Source organism: Sinohyriopsis cumingii, chromosome 19, assembly GCF_028554795.1.
Source record: "Sinohyriopsis cumingii isolate HCF-2022 chromosome 19, ASM2855479v2, whole genome shotgun sequence".
NCBI lineage: Eukaryota > Metazoa > Mollusca > Bivalvia > Unionida > Unionidae > Sinohyriopsis > Sinohyriopsis cumingii.
In genome coordinates this window covers 71,770,218-71,789,749 of record NC_142979.1, presented here as the reverse complement: position 1 = coordinate 71,789,749, position 19,532 = coordinate 71,770,218, and the positions used below count along the sequence as shown (strand labels likewise).

The 19,532-nt window shown below is 35.7% G+C and overlaps 1 long non-coding RNA gene across 1 annotated transcript; it reads left to right on the top strand.

Annotated features, from left to right (window-relative positions):
- The first annotated feature begins 14,531 nt into the window (after nucleotides 1-14,531).
- Nucleotides 14,532-19,179, top strand: LOC149775939 (uncharacterized). The gene is made up of 2 exons (XR_016416616.1): nucleotides 14,532-14,676; nucleotides 16,260-19,179. It is a non-coding gene; the product is annotated as an uncharacterized LOC149775939 (long non-coding RNA).
- Nucleotides 19,180-19,532: the final 353 nt, after the last annotated feature.

The following is a 19,532-nucleotide window of genomic DNA, read 5'->3' as shown; positions in this document are numbered from 1 at the left end:
TGTTGGGTGAATGATTTCCACTAAAGCCACTTCCCAATGGGCTTCGTGATCTAACTGGATGGTCTGAGGTAATTTGACCGTGTAACAGCACAACGTGTTGTTGGGAAACACCTCCATGGAACTGTCACTGGGTAAGGTTAAGTAAAATTGGTTGTTATTGCTCATAATTTCAGAGTTTTGCGGCTCTCCGAGGCGATACTGGAAGTCAGATGAGTGTCTCAGCCCAAAATGGATTTGTTGTTGGAGTGGTGGCTGGCACTGACACTGGACACAAGGTTCCCGTGGTTCTCGTTCGAGGAGAATTTCAGGGAGGGATTAGGAAGCAGGTAACCGATGTAACTGCTCAATACAATGGTCCATAATTGTTTGTCTCCTTGTTGCAAACTCAAATTGGCGATGGCTGCCCCGATGACACAATACACCACGAAGATTTGGCAGAAAAAGACGATTTGTGTTTTAGGCACACGTTCTCTATACCTCACCCACAAGGGTTGTTTTTGTAAATCTTGCAGAGAAGAATTGGGTGAAGGAGTGATCGCAGTAGCTGAATCTGTGTGAAAGGGAATGATGGTCACTTCTTTTTATAGTCGATGACGTGCGAAACGTCGATCCAAGAATGATAACTGGTCGGATATCCATTCCAACGTACTTTGACTTCTTTGACACGTCGTTTGCCCACTTTACGGTTTCTGCCAGTTAGCACTCCACCCACCTCGAGAACACAAATAACATCTAGTCAACAGCTGACTATACCTAACAAACAACACGTCCCGGAAAGAGTGGTGGCAAAACAAAGGGCCAATTATGTTAGACAAACGGTATGGCAAACTCAAATGTAATTATCGGAGGCACTACGTTCTTTTCTCACTCCGATACTACAGGCAATCTCAGCTGAAATAACAACCACAACAACAATAACAGCGACATACACCATAGCAGCGGATTTGAAACTATCTACCTCAACTGAAGAATTAGTATCAGAACCAGAAAAGGAAATTGAGGCGGTTGAGGAGGAGGAGGGGGACGCTGACCCTCGTTGAAAAGTACACCGAAATGGGGCTAGATCAAGCATTGTATGACGTCAACATAGCAGGGCAGTTTATTAGAGCCATACAATACGTTGCCTACAGATCTCTAGACACCTTTAAACCAAGACCTTCTCAATGGGGATTAGGGGTCAGAGTTCTTCCCCAATTCTACAGACAAACCTACACTGGATACCCCCTCAGTCAACTGGTAGAAGCCGCTGCTTACATTACCGCCCATCATGGCTACGCATTTCCTGATATCAAGAATCATGTGACTAGGGGTGCGGGAAAGAACGTGAAAGCAAAAGAGAGACGTGTTACCTTCTAACAGAAAAAACAGACTTTTTGTTAGGCCTCCAAAAGATTGCTTTTTATTAAATAGGGAACTATATTTGGCTTGGTATCCCTCCTTGACTAAACTATTCTCGAAACAAACTTGACCCATTGGAACACTGCAACAAACTTAACTTTTTAAACCTAACAGTGACCAAACTGGTATATGTCGCTTAGACATAATAATTTAAATAAGATCAGTATGGCTATTTTTATGTACACTAAGTACTAATATTAGACAGATATGTTAGGAAATTTAACAGACTCGTTAGATTTGAACTAATTGCACAGGTGGTTAACACATTATTGGTACTTATTATTGTCGATTAGCAAAAAACGGGACTTGATTTGAAATAAGTACGGGCTAGCGTTTTGGTGAGTACTTAACATCCATGGCTGTCTTGCTGAGCACCTTTTTCCTCCTTTACCACGCTCGGACAGAAAAATGAGTGTGTGGTGAGACAATTCCCACTCATGTGTAAAGCCTTTCAGTCAGGTTGTTAAGGACTAGTTAGTCCTACACCTGAGTGGCTAAATTTAAAAATAGTCTGTGAGTACATAAAAGCCTGGGGGGTGAGTAGGAGTAATTAAAAATCACGCGGTGCGTTATTAAACCAGTGATACATGCTCCATTAGAGCGAAAATCACTTTAATTCAAGTAAGCAAGCAAGCAAGTTCGGGTACCGTCTCTAGCACTCTTGATGACACCAACTGTCTGGGTTATTTTCTTTCTTGCAAGCCCCTATGTTCCACTTCTGTTTGTGATAATAACTTGTGATACTTCACATTTCCTAAAGTGGAAATCTTTACAAGCCGTACAAAATACAAAACTTATATGACTTTGGCTTTTGACACTTGCACAGACTCTTCACTTTATGAGTGTCACGAGAAAATTGTATATCCAAGTTTTTACCATTTTCAAAAACACGCACACACTTGCAGCTTGACCAGAAATATGTACATCTTGTTTTGTGGATAAGTCACAGACAAGTCCAAGCATATATAGGTGGTTATGAACGTTAGGAATATCCCCTCATTTTTTCAGAAATATCAAAGCTTGTATGTGCATTTTCCCTTTTCCACTCTATATTAGTGCTTAGATTTGTTCCAAAAAAAAAGAAAAAAGAAACGAAATAATTTTGAAGAAAAAAAAAAAACAACTGAATTTTGAATTCAGGTTTCTCTCTGTTTATAATTTTTTTCAAGTTGATGGTGCATGACAGAGTACATTAGCCTACCTTTCCAAAGTGAGAGGCATTTCTTCACATGTCATTGCCTTTGTTAAATTCGGTTTCATTGGTTAGTTATCGTTAATCTTTAATTTTTTTCATGCATTTCTTTTTGATAGAAGATTTAAGGCTTCCTAGTGTTGTAACGGTATTTATGTTGTTTAGTCTGTTGATGAAATTATCTATAGCAAAGTGCTTAAGATTTTTCAGCTTTTTTTATTATTTCAAGCCCTACAAAAGGAGACCAAGTTTGTGTTCAAAGACGATTGAAACTCTAAATTACACAGGCGTGAAGGAAAAACATCGTTGTGTTTATTCTAATCATGCTTGCCGTATCTCTTTGTGTTTTAGAGGTCATATTTCTTCTTAAGTAAATACATGCATCAATAGACAGACAGATTGGGTCATCATCCTTGAGGTTCACTGTACTTTCGGTTCTTTACTTCATACAAACCCCAAATTTATTAGTTTGAAAAAAAAAGATAACATGCCCCTCAATACTGTAACACGTCTGTTCTGATTCTACCGATGTGAGTGTGAGTGTTTATGTCGAAATGTTTAAGTGAGATATAAAAAAATGGTCAGCTTGAAAACGCGAACCAATACTGTGACGCTCAGTATTTTGATGTGGTAAGAGGAAATGGTACAACACACACACACACACAAAGAGGGCTTGTAAGTTCACATTTCAGTGTCTGCACTGTAATGGTAACAACGCAAGAACATAGGGATTATTATGCCACACAGTCCTAGAACAAAACAATGCATCACCCGTTGTAAGCCATTTCATTGGCTATACTTATTTTCTTACCGCGTTCGCTTCGAATTGACTTGAGTAGCTATTCAGACAGTGACGAGAATGGCCATGCTTTACTGGGTCTATCCTATAGGCGATTTATATAAAAAAATATTTTTAAAAATTAAACTAATGCACGAACAATCGTACCATGGGCGATCCCATGGAAATTGTGTCCGTCTTATTGCAAAATACATCAACATTTAATTTAACCGTGCAGATCGCTAAATAAACCTCTGATCATACACATTTTGAAAAGTGTTGTGTGACACGGATCGCCATTGTCGTTTGGTGTCTGCTTTCTTCTTCGAAAAGAGATCGTTTCGTCTTGACTATAAAAATTTAATTTGACTAAGTTTTACGCACTACTTGAACTCATACATTTACGTTGTAGGTGTAAGCCGTCGTTCTCAGTTTTCTGGAAGTTCGTTTTTGCGTTTCTCAGATGTGATACTATTTTTTATGGACCGAACGAAATTTCTTTTGGCGTGAATCAGGACTCGTGGTTTTGTGGCAAAAATGCTGAGCATTGATTAAAGCCCAGTTATGTCGTCTTCGAAATCGCTGACACGGATTTGAACTAACACTTCAGGTTTTGTGTGAGGCGATACGGTACATCATTGCCTTTTACTTCCTCAATGAAATCGTTTCATCTTATTGCAAAATTACATTTGACTAGGTTTCATACGCAGCAGGTCTCTGTATATAAGGAGAGTGTCTTAGCGTCAGAGTATTCATTCCGCTCTCAAACGATCAAAGATGGAAGAGTCAGCACAGATCGACCTGTTGGTCAAATATTTGCTAAAAGTCATACGAAAGCATAATTCACATGCGAAAGTGGCAACAAAACTTACTCTTTTGGTCGTTGATTTGATGAGAGTCATACGAAAGTGTGTAAGTGCTAATGAAGTTTGCTATATCTGCAAAGGTAAATGGGTATTTGTCTCCAGAATACCTGCTTCGTCTAAGAAAGAGAGACAAAAGTCAAGATACCTAATATCGTTGTCAGGAGAAAGGACACTGGAATTCAGAGTGCCCTACGAGAAAAGAGAATAAACAAAAACAAGACGAAACAGAGAAGAGGGATTCAGAAGAAGAAGAAATTGAAGATGATGAAGAACTTGTGCCAGTAAAGACATGGAAATGGAAAAATTGACAATGTGAGCCGATGCGTTGGCCCTGATGTGAAATTTCATACTACCTTCTAAAAGAGAATAGACCAGAAAGAACACGTAAGTGTCTCTTGGTCTTGACATTGTATAATAAGGATGGCGTGTTTTGTTTTCTACTCACACTTTATGAAATTGTGCCCTTTCACCTATCTCTATCCCTCTGGATCATGTTTTAGTTAGAATTGAAATGGAAGGATGTTTTCCTTCACGCACGCTCTTTAGGCATGCAAGTCGGTAAACAATAGTCAGTCTATTCCTCCAATATTTTGTGTCTTGATGTTTCCTAAATCACACACTGATGCCATAAAATAACGGGTTAAATGGGTTTTGTAGTGTTGGGAGTGGGGGTGGGGTGGGGTGTAGGTGTTTGGCAGAGTTGGTCATTGCAGGTGAGGGCTTAGGTGCTTTCAAAAAACTTTTACTTCTTCACTCTGTGTTGATAGTATATTTGGGGTTTGTATGCGTTCGCGTACGTTTGTGTGGATAGTTTATTTGGGGTTTGTATCATCTCCCTTCTGTGTTGATAGTATATATGGGGTTTGTATGCGTTCGCGTACGTTTGTGTGGATAGTTTATTTGGGGTTTGTATCATCTCCCTTCTGTGTTGATAGTATATTTGGGGTTTGTTTTTTCCTCTTCCCTCTGTATGTGTGTGTGTGTGTGTGTATGTGTGTATGTGTGTGTGTGTGTGTGCGTATGTCTGCGCGCGTACGTTGTGTGGGTGTGTGTATTGGTCTCTGTTTGTCCGTATAAAACTCACTTTATCCCTATCAGATACACTCTACCTACCTACCTGCAGTAGCGCGTATTCAGGTCAGCCACTTGCAACACTGTTGCCCTTTATCCCCTAGTGTTCAGTACAGTGACGTCACTGACGCTGGAAATTTCGAGACTATAAATATCGACTTGGGGATTTCCACATTTTGTAGCTATACATATATACTAGAATTCATAAACAGGAACGTCACTCAAGCTGAGGCTATAAAAAGATAGTGGGATTTTCCAAAGGAAAAACCCACAAGTTGGAGCTATAAATAGATAGTGGGATTTCATAGGAATTTCAGCTGATTATAGATACATAGGTATTTATCCACGATCGTCACAGAAGTTGATATTGTAAGTAGTTACTAATTTTATCTATTTTATAGTGTGTGTGTTTATGTGTGTGTGTGTGAGTATGTCTGCGCGCGTACGTTGTGTGTTTCTGTGTGTGTGTGTGTGTGTGAGTATGTGTGTGTGTGTGTATGTCGGCGCGCGTACGTGTGTGTGTGTGTGTGTGTGTGTGTGTGTGTCTGCGCGCGTACGTTGTGTGTGTGTCTATTGGTCTCTGTTTGTCCGTATAAAACTCACTTTATCCCTATCAGATACACTCTACCTACCTACCTACAGTAACGCGTATTCAGGTCAGCCACTTGCAACACTGTTGCCATTTATCCCCTAGTGTTCAGTACAGTGACGTCACTGACGCTGGAAATTTCGAGACTATAAATATCGACTTGGGGATTTCCACATTTTGTAGCTATACATATATACTAGAATTCATAAACAGGAACGTCACTCAAGCTGAGGCTATAAAAAGATAGTGGGATTTTCCAAAGGAAAAACCCACAAGTTGGAGCTATAAATAGATAGTGGGATTTCATAGGAATTTCAGCTGATTATAGATACATAGGTATTTATCCACGATCGTCACAAAGTTGATATTGTAAGTAGTTACTAATTTTATCTATTTTATAGTGTGTGTGTTTATGTGTGTGTGTGAGTATATCTGCGCGCGTGCGTTGTGTGTTTCTGTGTGTGTGTGTGTGTGTGTGTGTGAGTATGTCGGCGCGCGTACGTTGTGTGTGTGTGTGTGTGTGTTTGTGTGTTTGTGTGTGTGTGTGTGTCTGCGCGCGTACGTTGTGTGTGTGTCTATTGGTCTCTGTCCGTATAAAACTCACTTTATCCCTATCAGATACACTCTACCTACCTACCTACAGTAGCGCGTATTCAGGTCAGCCACTTGCAACACTGTTGCCATTTATCCCCTAGTGTTCAGTACAGTGACGTCACTGACGCTGGAAATTTCGAGACTATAAATATCGACTTGGGGATTTCCACATTTTGTAGCTATACATATATACTAGAATTCATAAACAGGAACGTCACTCAAGCTGAGGCTATAAAAAGATAGTGGGATTTTCCAAAGGAAAAACCCACAAGTTGGAGCTATAAATAGATAGTGGGATTTCATAGGAATTTCAGCTGATTATAGATACATAGGTATTTATCCACGATCGTCACAAAAGTTGATATTGTAAGTAGTTACTAATTTTATCTATTTTATAGTGTGTGTGTTTATGTGTGTGTGTGTGAGTATGTCTGCGCGCGTACGTTGTGTGTTTCTGTGTGTGTGTGTGTGTGTGAGTATGTGTGTGTGTGTGTATGTCGGCGCGCGTACGTTGTGTGTGTGTGTGTGTGTGTGTGTGTGTCTGCGCGCGTACGTTGTGTGTGTGTCTATTGGTCTCTGTTTGTCCGTATAAAACTCACTTTATCCCTATCAGATACACTCTACCTACCTACCTACAGTAACGCGTATTCAGGTCAGCCACTTGCAACACTGTTGCCATTTATCCCCTAGTGTTCAGTACAGTGACGTCACTGACGCTGGAAATTTCGAGACTATAAATATCGACTTGGGGATTTCCACATTTTGTAGCTATACATATATACTAGAATTCATAAACAGGAACGTCACTCAAGCTGAGGCTATAAAAAGATAGTGGGATTTTCCAAAGGAAAAACCCACAAGTTGGAGCTATAAATAGATAGTGGGATTTCATAGGAATTTCAGCTGATTATAGATACATAGGTATTTATCCACGATCGTCACAAAGTTGATATTGTAAGTAGTTACTAATTTTATCTATTTTATAGTGTGTGTGTTTATGTGTGTGTGTGAGTATGTCTGCGCGCGTGCGTTGTGTGTTTCTGTGTGTGTGTGTGTGTGAGTATGTCGGCGCGCGTACGTTGTGTGTGTGTGTGTGTGTGTGTGTTGTGTGTGTGTGTGTGTCTGCGCGCGTACGTTGTGTGTGTGTCTATTGGTCTCTGTCCGTATAAAACTCACTTTATCCCTATCAGATACACTCTACCTACCTACCTACAGTAGCGCGTATTCAGGTCAGCCACTTGCAACACTGTTGCCATTTATCCCCTAGTGTTCAGTACAGTGACGTCACTGACGCTGGAAATTTCGAGACTATAAATATCGACTTGGGGATTTCCACATTTTGTAGCTATACATATATACTAGAATTCATAAACAGGAACGTCACTCAAGCTGAGGCTATAAAAAGATAGTGGGATTTTCCAAAGGAAAAACCCACAAGTTGGAGCTATAAATAGATAGTGGGATTTCATAGAAATTTCAGCTGATTATAGATACATAGGTATTTATCCACGATCGTCACAAAATGGAACGAAAAAATTGAAAAAGAAGAAGAAAATGAGAAGAGGAAGAAAGAAGAGGAGGAGGAAGAGAAGAAAGGAGAGGAGGAAGAGAAGAAAGAAGAGGAGGAGAAAAAAAAGAAGAAAAAGAGTGTAGGAGAGAAAATAAGAAGTTGGTTGAGAAAAAGAAGAAATTAGAAGCAGAAGAAGAAGAAGAAGAAGAAGAAGAAAAACCAAAGGCCCTTTTCAGGGCCAGCCATATTTCTCGAAAAGAGATAGCCTTTCTATTGCCTACCCCTTTTTTAAAAAAAATTTTAAAAAAAAAATCCCATGTTCAATTTCCCTTGACGCTATACAGTCCCACCCTGTTTAAATTCCTTTGACGCTATACAGTCCCAATTCCCATGTTCAATTCCTCTTGAGGCTATATCGTCCCACGATTTTTCTCTATGTTAAATTCCCTTGACGCTATATGTTCCCACGATTTTTCTCCATGTTAAATTTCCCTTGACGCTATATGTTCCCAGGGGTGTTTTTAATGCTAAGTCCCATTGACGCTATACTATCCCTATTCACTACTTCTATTCCTTCTAAATTTAAGCAATGACCTTAATCACTATTTGCAATACGTTATTTATTAATTTTCTCATTATATAAATAAGGCATATTTGAAGCTATGATTTTCAAACCCACATCAAGAATCAACTAATTTATCAAATATACATCGATTTCAAACTTTTCTTACTGCAATTAGGTTCGCATGCCCAGCTACAATTAATAGATCCACTATTGGACCCAACTCATATGTACAGGAAAATCTTCACTAATTGCTTTTAACATAAATACGGAAAATGTCAAACTCTCAGTTATATTCTAACAATACTACAAAATGCAAATGGATACATGCAGTCACTGGTTTCACCATTGTTCAGCACAAATAGAGTCCTTTAGAAAATAATTAAAATTTATTTGAGATAATAATAAAGCTTTATGAACTAGTAGAACCGTGTTAAACACAATCGGTTAAAATAAATGTAATGGCTGTATAATGATGAATGTAAATGATAATCCTATTTCCGCATGGCGGCACTGATGACTATAATTAAGATGGAAAGTATCATTATGTTGTAACAAAAAAAAATGTATTAAGATTAATAGTATCATAACAGGTAAACATGTACCACAGTCAGAAGCATATCTATAGCAACTAATTTAATTTTCAAACACGAGAAAAGATTATCATAAAAAAACAAAGATATGTATAAAAGTTAGACAACTCTTCTAAATATCATGCTTGAAGGCTTAGTTGTAGTATTTATAAACTTTCACTCCCTATTATATTATATTTTGAATTTTTAAAATATTATTGTCCTACAAGCACAAACATGTAATTTGCAATTTAAAATGTACTGAATATTTAAAACAGCTAAACTAATTTCATCAGGGATTTGTATTTACCTCAGATCAGTCCACGCGTGATTAAAACTAATAGTTTACAGAGATACAGACTATATAGAAGTATTTTACGATGGTTTGATCAAACTCTGAAGCTAATGTGTGAAGAATTATATCCGTACAGTTCACAACAGATATAGATGAACACGATTTAAACCCAACAAATATAAGACATGTGTGCGAAAAGGAGCTACAAGGTGCCAAGGTTCGAGGGCCACCATCACTTAATAGATAAATACAGAAGTCTAGCAAATAGCTAATTACTTTTAATTGAGATTTGACATATAATCAATGATTTACATATTGCCTATTTTTCACATTTGTAGAGATATATGGCTATTTAATTTAAAATTGTGTTATATAAATCATTTGAAAGAGTAAGATACATACAAAGACAACGTCGGACAAAAATAGTTGTCCAATTATCAGGAATGGAACAAAAATATGTATGTATATGGCACGTAGTCAACTGGATTTAAAGTACAGTTATCCAAACTGCAGTCATGAAATTGCAGTAGAAATATGTTCAGATGAAACTAAAAATGTCACAATTTCAGGAAAATCATCATTTGCAAAGAGACCAACCACTGACGATGTCTTGGTATTGGTCAGTTTAAAGAAATAAAAATATAGTTATCCACTAATGTATGAATTTTACTACAGCAAGCTGAGAAACAGATATGGTGGTAGAATGAGAATACCAATAGCTCATACTGTTTCTTTAAGGATTTCTTTTGAGCCAGATAACTTGTGCGGCGACAAACCGGAGAACGTCGAGTTTTCTGGGACTAATCATTATCAAAAAGATAACATATCTAGCATCCCACGAATGAAAACAGACATTTGAATGATGAATGCAGCGATGTTCCCATTCAATAGTTATGTGATCTCAAACGATGTTCTCATTCAATAGTTATGTGATCTGAAATGGTGTTCACATTAAATAGTTATGTGGTCATTGCAACAAGTTCTTCTGCTTATACTGTAAACAATTTTACAAAAAAAAAGTCTGAAAAGGAATGAAAAAATGAATGAGGAATTTAAATATCGAAATGTGCACATATTTATTAAACAGAAAATGGCAGGGACAAGAATTTACTCAAATCATAGAACTATGCAATGTAAAGCATCAAAAGAATAAATTAACATTGAGTTCTTATAACGTCAACTTTTTCTGTTTTAACAACATAAATATATTACACTACGAATACGTAAAAACCGTGTCACTGATAAGGAAAATATAACAGCATTAAAATGAAAGTTTAAGAGTATCTAAACTTTCTCCTTTTATTTCATCCAGAAGAGCATGGTTCCCTTCAATGAAGTGCTCTTTTTTTCTTTGTTGTAAAACGAAGCAATCACAAAACGCGTATTCTCTCCGAAATCTTTGCTTACAGACTTATAATTTTGTATAATCACCCATCCTGACATTTCCAAATGCTTACTAATAAAAGCAAGCTTGCTTACTACCTTATTTACATTGCCACATACATAAATTATGGACAATTTATTTGCACCTTAGCAGACATTAACCATAACTCTAATAACGAATCTAATTTATCTTCAGAATCTGTCAACTTTTCATCGTTGAGTAATAGTTTTGTCCCGTGAGAGAAGATGAACAAAAGATTATGACGAAAACACGTTTTTTTATTATACAATGTTCCATAAATTTTATTTAGTTTTTATCAAATTTAGTTCATAATTAATTTTGGCAGTATTGCTCACTCCATTGTGCTACCTTTGGTCACTCCTTTCTAACACTATTTAGTTTTACAATACAGGGTAATAGCTATACCAGTAAACCAAAAGCTGCCGCGATAATAATAATAATAATACAATGGAAAGTAACGGCAACAATCTTACTTAAATGTCCTTTTCGTTATATCCAACAAAAAGATTACTATTGTTTACTTCATCTGTCTTTCTAAGCTATGTTATGCTTTCAGATATTAGATAGATAGATAGATAGATAGATAGATAGATAGATAGATAGGTATATAGAGGTCGATAATAATACAGATTCATATCTCTCTCTCTCTGAATTGTCATCTCAATCCAAATACATATTAGCTGTGTATCGAATATCTCAAGATCATTTCCTCTATTCCGGATATGCCCTTTAATTAATGGGTGTATGCAGATATAATGAGATATATGTAAGTAGACAAATAAGCGGGTGACAGAATTATGCGACACTTCTTAACTTAGATATCTCAACAGTATCTATGTCTGTATGTTTGTACGCATGCATGTATGTCTGTATGTGTGGGTGATTCATGACTGGATGGATAAATTGATATAACGCCTAAACAGAAATAGTTGAAAAACGTACATATAACGTTCCATATTTAACACTTTAGCCATAGGTTGGATTCGCAGGAAATGAAATGTTATGAATATGGCATCAAAATATCGTTCATTGCTTCAGGATAAAATAATATAATGAGGAAGACGGAAGATGGGTTTAAAGAAGAAAAAAACTCTTTTAATTGGTGGATTCATACCATACCGGAAAGTAGTAAAATTATTTTGCACAGCGTAAAGGAACTATCATCTGATTGGTTGGAACAATGTGTCTTGATTGCCAGTAAAACTTGAGAAACAGCAAACCTACGGTTCAGGTAATAAATATTTATCCCACCCATTTCCATCAGCATAGGACAAGATATTACAGGTAAGATAAACTTTCTTTGTCACATATACGCTTCTACTTAATATCCTCTCTTTTTGTTGTGCTGGAATTAAGGTCGTTTTGTACAACCTTTGAGAAAAATTAATTTTCACAGTAGCATTAGAAGGAGTTACCGTTTACATAAGTTGATATTTTCAAAAACATACATTGCTGATCAGCCTAATTATTTGAATTTTTGGTTTATGCATGACTCAAAGATATTCATAAATAATATCGCTTCGTAATCGGAAACTAATATTTCTATTACTACTTTACCTGCCTGCTTAATTTGTGTGAATTAGTAACAGTTTAATTAAACAAAGTACAAAATCTGATTTAGAAAATAAACAATATGTATTTCGACCTATCTTTGTCTTGAAATCCATTTTAATGCTGCAGTTAATGAAGATGTGACACACATGTTTAAAATAAGATTTTTAAAAACCTATCAAAATGAAGACTTAATTTACATATAACCCACTGATCATATTTGATAATTAGGCTTTAAAATCTGAAAATATTTTGGTATATTTGTGATCAATTAGATACTGTTTTATTAGTTTCTCTACAGAGCTTGATGACAATGAAGAGTCCGGTGATAGTGGCGATCTTTGTGCTTTTGTGCTCAGTCTTTCCACTGTATGGATATGTAGTGGACGGACCAAGTGGATCTGGTGGATCATGGATCACTGCCTTGGTACCTTGTATGTAACACGTTACTGAAAACTTAATTTAAAACTGTATCCAAATAGATAAGTAACGGAATATATCAACAAGTAAATCAATAAATTCCTTCAGGTGCTGTGCAATTTCAGTACGTTTATCTGCCCGTCTGAATAACCGTTAAGCTTTCCCCTTTTCAATATTTTTGGAAATGACATTTACGCATAGTGTATAGGGGCTTGTCAAGTTGTGCAAATGATGTAGTGCCGTTACCGGTCAAAGCATAGATGCTCGAGGTATAAACAAAGTAGTTAAAATTATTGTTTTAATTAATCGTCAGGCCCGCCTTAAGTAAACTGGATAGAAATCTTTCAAGATTGTGTTCCTGATTATTTCGTGTTTTTTTTCCCTTTTGTTTCGACATTAAAGAATGCAAGTCTGCTTGAAAAACAGCAAAGCATGATATTACATTTCTCAAGAACTGTCCAGAAAGTTGTTAGTAAACATGTGTTAAGATTCAATTATTTAGTTTTAAGTATGTATACATGTATGTATGTAGGTAGGAAATGGTTTTTCTCTCTCATCAAACATTCGACTTAAGTAAGTCCATACAACTTTCTCTTTGAAAATGCAAGACTTTTGATGTCTTTAAAATGTTCGTTGCCGTCAAATATTTCATAATTACTGATGAAATCTTAGTAGTTGACGTATATACAAAACTGTAAGACAGTGCAATTTAAAATAACAGGATCTTTTTACTTAGATAAATAAAAAGTAACCTTCACATTCCAGTAATCACCAATTATCAACTATTGTGAAGATAACTGGACCACAAAATATAAATATTAAAAATTATATGACCAGCCAGAATTCGAAGGCAATTAATTGAGCAACATACCAATTCACTCGCAAGAGTATATGATAAAAGTACAATAAAAGTATTCAGCAGCATGGCAGGAGTATGTTGATATCATCTTGCAAAAGGTAGTATTTACTGGTGCAGTAATACCTGAGATGAAAATCAGATATTCAATGGCTCAGACAAACTATCTATCTGAAATCATGTCACAATAAATGAAGGTCATAAGATCCAAAATTTATGTCAGAGAAAAATCAGCTAATCATACTAAGGTGAGCAAATATTACTACTGACCTTCTTTTGCTTTAAGCGGATCAAAGATAACACTAAATGTCAGTATACATGTTAAGCTCATATGATTGACTCTTATGGCATACTAGTAACTGAAGCCCTTGATCTCGGCATATCGCGCGATACTGCTAAGAGAAACTTTTGCAGTTCGTTTTCTGATATGGATCAGCTTTGTTTATTTGGCAACAGTATGTGCAAAATAGTCTATTTTTACATCTGACACAGCAGTATGCACAACAGATTTAACTATCTCATCGAGATAGAATGTAAATAGTGGCTTTACTGCTGCATAGCCTACTTATGAGAGAGAGAGAGAGAGAGAGAGAGAGAGAGAGAGAGAGAGAATTTTAGAACTCGATCTACTTTGCGAATATGCTGAGGTAGGGATTGAAAATGGTTCGTATTTTCCGCGCCATACTCTATGTGAACAATGAAAGAGAACATGGATTTCTAATACATTTTTAAAATAGATTCATTGAGTAATATTGAATGACAAACATTAAAAATTACTATTTAATCAAAGGAAAAAGCACGTAATAGTATCTCATTAGAACACATTGCCTAATACTTATCTGCGGTCGTGACTTTTTACGTTTCAGTGGCCCTTCTAGCTGTAATATTGTTTTCGGGTTTCTTCCGTGATGGTACACTAGCAGAAGACGTAACCCTCACCAATAGCAACGGTGCAAAGGGCGACAACGTAATATACGCAGGAATTAGAAGTGATGCTTATTCACATACATAACTGAGGTTAGTAATTTTCTGGCACTGAGACTGAAATATAGAAAGACAGATTTATATATTTACAGATAATGTTTATCGTTTCTATCGTGATAACGGAGAGGAGTGTACATAGTAATGGGTGACAATATGGTATTTTTTTGGGATCGCTATGGCGTTCCATGGAAGAGTCCGACCTCAGGCCATCTTGAACTGGGAAACTTTGGTGGAAAGAGGAATTTAATAACAAACACGTCCATAGGCTTAACATTAGGGAAACACTATGGTGTATAGGCGGAATTTTACGGTTGGGTCGTTCTGGGTATAAGTACCCATATACACTGACCAACACCCAAGGCAAACTTACTGATATCAACACCTACTGACCAATAATCATACCTTCTGGCTAACACAGTTGTATTGACCATCACTACACTTGCTAACACCTAAACATACAATATCCTAACATCCAATACAAGCATGCTTATACCTAAGGGATGAGTAAAGGTGAATTATGCAATCCTTCACATACAAGTTTAAATTTGTTTGAATTTTGAATTTTCTCAAATTTTGTTTCGTTTCTATTGAAATTTTGTGCTTCTTTAAATTTAAATGCTTAATTTTGTAACGTTTAATTTTCAAAAACTGTTAAATTTGCAAATATTACATTTCTGTAGAAAATTTTTCAGAAATTAAAATGTTTTTATTAAAATTCATGCATTTTAGAAATAAATTTATTTAAAAATTGAACATATTTTTATTTACCTTTACCTTATCTTTAAATTTAATTATTAAACTTTTTAAACTTTTTCTTTTTTAAAGTTTTATTTTTGTTATTTATTCATTTTGTGTTGGATTGTTTTGAATATCAGTAAAAACATGTAGTCCTAAAATGGGCATATCAACTTATAGTTGAGTCTACATATATGCAGGGGGCCCCGAGTGGCCGAGTGGTCTAAAGCGCTCACTGTTACGGATCACTGCCATCTCACCTCTGTCTGTGTCGGTTCAAGTCTTGGATTTGGCTAATGTGGTTATGTGAGAAAGCTTGCCAGTAGTTTCTCGTGGGTCGGTGGTTCTTTCCAGGGTTTTTCCAGGTTCTTCCTCCACCATTAATACTGGCCGCCATGTATAGCCTATCTTGTCCTGAAAAATGGCATTAAACCCTACAACAACAACAACAACATATATGCAGTAGGTGTTGGTCTGTATGTGTGGGTGATGGCCAATATGACTTTGTTGGTCTGTTGGCATGGGTACTTGTACCCTGAGTGACCTAAATGTAATGTGAAATTCTCCTTTACCACAAAAATGAGCCTCCAATGTAAAAAATATGGATGATTTTAATGTTAAATTTCCCTTTGACAAAGAAGTGGACTTTTCCATTGACATACCCATCATTTTATCCACCATCAATATGAATGTAAAAGATAGGATTATCAGGAAACCCATCTTTTAGTAGAACCATTTCCTTAACATTGAAACACCAAAGTAGAGTGTACTTAGTGATGTTGTATTTTCGGAAGGGGGGGGGGGCATCTTCCAGAAAATTATGAACATGTACAGTTACAACAGAACTGAATCTTCTTTATGTAATAACCTTTTATTTTCAGTGTGCTGACCTATCACCTTGGAAACAATACAGAAACGTGGATTGCGGTGCTTGTGGTGTACAAGTTAATTTTCTCATTAAAATACAGCCTAGCAGTGACTTTGACATTCTCTGTTCATCTTCATCTTCTATGGAAAGAAGCCAGCACAGCATCTTGATAATTAGTAAAGCTATTTAACTGATCTTATTGATATCAATATTGGTTCTTTCAATCACGAAAGTTACTTTTGATCTTTGAACTAATCTGACATTTATGAAAATTAATGTAACAAGAGTCCTCAGATCTGTTTTTAAAGTTCAGATAATGACTTGTATGTGTTGCTACTGACTATGTAATCATAAATATAATACACATTATACAAGCATGAACATGGATTATACATGCATTGATATCATACACTATATGCAAGCACAATCAAGTCAGTTTATATTCAATTTGCGGTCCCATTATAACTGAAGAATCTGACAACTTGCCTTGCATTATTTGTAGTGGTTGCACTATGTAAGACTACATTAAAATCGCTCATAGTTTGCAAACATACGATTTGAGTTCAGTTGCCAACTGCTAAGTGTGTAAAATTTGTATTCTCCTTCAGTTACATTATATAGCTCTTCTGACTCTCAGTAGCTGTAGGGAATGCATTTGAATACCTCTAAAATGTCAGGTGAATCTGTGTAACATTGGGAGAGGAGTATCAAAGCATGTGTGTGTGTAGAGAGAGAGAGAGACAGAGAGAGAGAGAAAGAGATTGAGAGAGAGAGAGAGTATACTGGTTGAGGTATGTATGGGCACTTATTAACTAACCTTGCAAGTCATGGATGTTTTAGTCAAGAGGCATGTGTGTCTAACAGCGAATTAGACAAAGCAGATTGGATTCCCCAAGGCAACATGCAGAACTTGTTTCCATTCCAGTTAAAATATACCTAAAGCATAACTAAATGCTACCTCATCAATGCATCTGTATACAAGATTGTGACTACAATGAACACAAAGTATCGTTGACAAAGTCATTAAAAATATAATATACAGAAAACGTATACTGCAAAATTAATGCTTAATAAAAAAGAAATTTTAAGTTGTCTTGAGTGTTTAGTAATTTCATTCTGTTATAAATACAGCTAGCTATAATTCCTGCAAAATTTGCATTTAAATCATTAGCAAAGTCAACATTATCTACATTTGCCATTACAAAGCAGAATGAAAGGAAAAAGCAAATCAAAATAAAACTATGTCAATCAGCTATGATGCATTCTCCAGTCAACTAAATGTTTTGAAAAGATATAACAGGTGGAATTCCTAACTCGTCAGCTGATCTGGTCATCATATCTAAAAAGCTGAGCAGGACAAACCTATCTCGTCCATAGTGACAGCTGATCTGGTCATCATATCTAAAAAGCTGAGCAGGACAAAAAGCTGAGCAGGACAAATCTAATATGTCCATAGTGACAACTGATCTGATTATCATAACAAGAAAGTTTAACTGCACAAAAAATACAGCTTTGGCTAGACACACAATACAATTAAAGAATCACAGCATTAAATTATTATGAGTGACATTCTTCATTTTGGTTTTGATGCTGCGTACCAACAAATTCGTAAATGTATATATATATATATATATATATATATATATATATATATATATATATATATATATATATATTATGTTAGAAGAATCGTGAATGACTGTGTGTTAGAGATGAGTTAATTATTGTGTCACCATCTATATCTATGACTTGGGGACTGGAGGCTTAGTCTAGGGAGTAAGCAGGTTTGTTCGTGCAGGCAAGCTCATTAGTGCCATAAAGAGCAGAGCCAGGTTCAATTCTCAGCAGCAAATAAATTAAAAAGTACCTAACCCATATAATAACGATAATAGTATTTCCTTCTCTCCCTCTGTCACTCTCTCTTTATATGTAAAATTAAATCTGAGATACAATAGCCTTACAGCTTGTGGGACATACAGATTCCTTTTTATCAAATTAGGTAACACAACGGACACACAAACTTTGAAAAATTCAACCACATGATTGATTAAAGACATATTTGCATCAGTGATGTTATTTACTGCATTTCACATAAATCTCACCTTCATATCAAAATCCTTCTCCACAGAACCAATGCATTATGAAGGGTATTCTTTGAAAAATAAATATTTTTGTAAGATAGTATCCAATTTGTGTTATACATAATAGTGTTATGTCATGCTTCACTTAAATATATCTTTCTTTCTGTGTCCTGGAAGATTTTGAACTGTGATCACTATTTTGAGAATTCACCATTATTGAAGGAAGTTTCAATTTCACACCATAACATTCTATTATTACTGCTCATTTGAGACCCTACATCACATAAATGTGTTCAAACATTGTTTAATTTCTTATGTCACTTGTTTAGGCTCGAATAAACAGTAACACAAGAAAGAGTGAAAACAACAAGCTTTGACAAATAATTTATTTCCCTGGAAAAATTATGTAAAAATGAAAAAATTATGAATTTAAGGTTTTATAGAATCAAATCCAAAAATAGTCCAAAAATAATCAGAGAATAAATTTTAGTAGTCCTAATAACAAAATGTTCTTCTAATTTCATGTACGAATCCCAAAGAAGAATCCAAGATGGAAGACGATGACATATGCTGCAATCTGTATTGCTGAAGTCTACAGTTCCTTGTAGAAATAAAAATTATCACTCCTGTTTCTGATAGCTGAATAACTTTTTATAAAAAACTGTCCTTGTTCCACAATATTACATGAGCACACATTTTCCCAAAAAATAATGGAATTAATCCTTTTGAATCCAAGTAATTTGAAATAACTACAAACCAAGTAATTTGAAATAACTTCAAACAGCACAACATACAAGTAACAGATTAACAGCCCAGCTTCTACTGAGATTAATTCTCCAAACATGGGTTATATGGGCTTTCTAAAATGTAAACAAGGGTCACGTGATCATCTTCTGGAAGTTTAGTGAAGCAAGTACTTGTTACAGATCACATTTACCCAGTGTGACCCTGACAAAAACCAATCATTTTTACTCTAAGAAAAAAAACAAAATAAAACATTGTTTATATCTTAAAGACAAAGTCCCATCATGACCTTGGAAACAACCAATCATTTTAAAATAAAAAAGAACTTGTTTACGAAGGTTGTTACAAATTCTGAAGCAAGGTCAGGATTTAGATCAACACCTGGTGTTTATAAACTAACAGTCAAGGTAAAACTATTTTATAATAGTTGAAAACTTCAATAAACTCTGTGAAAAACTTGA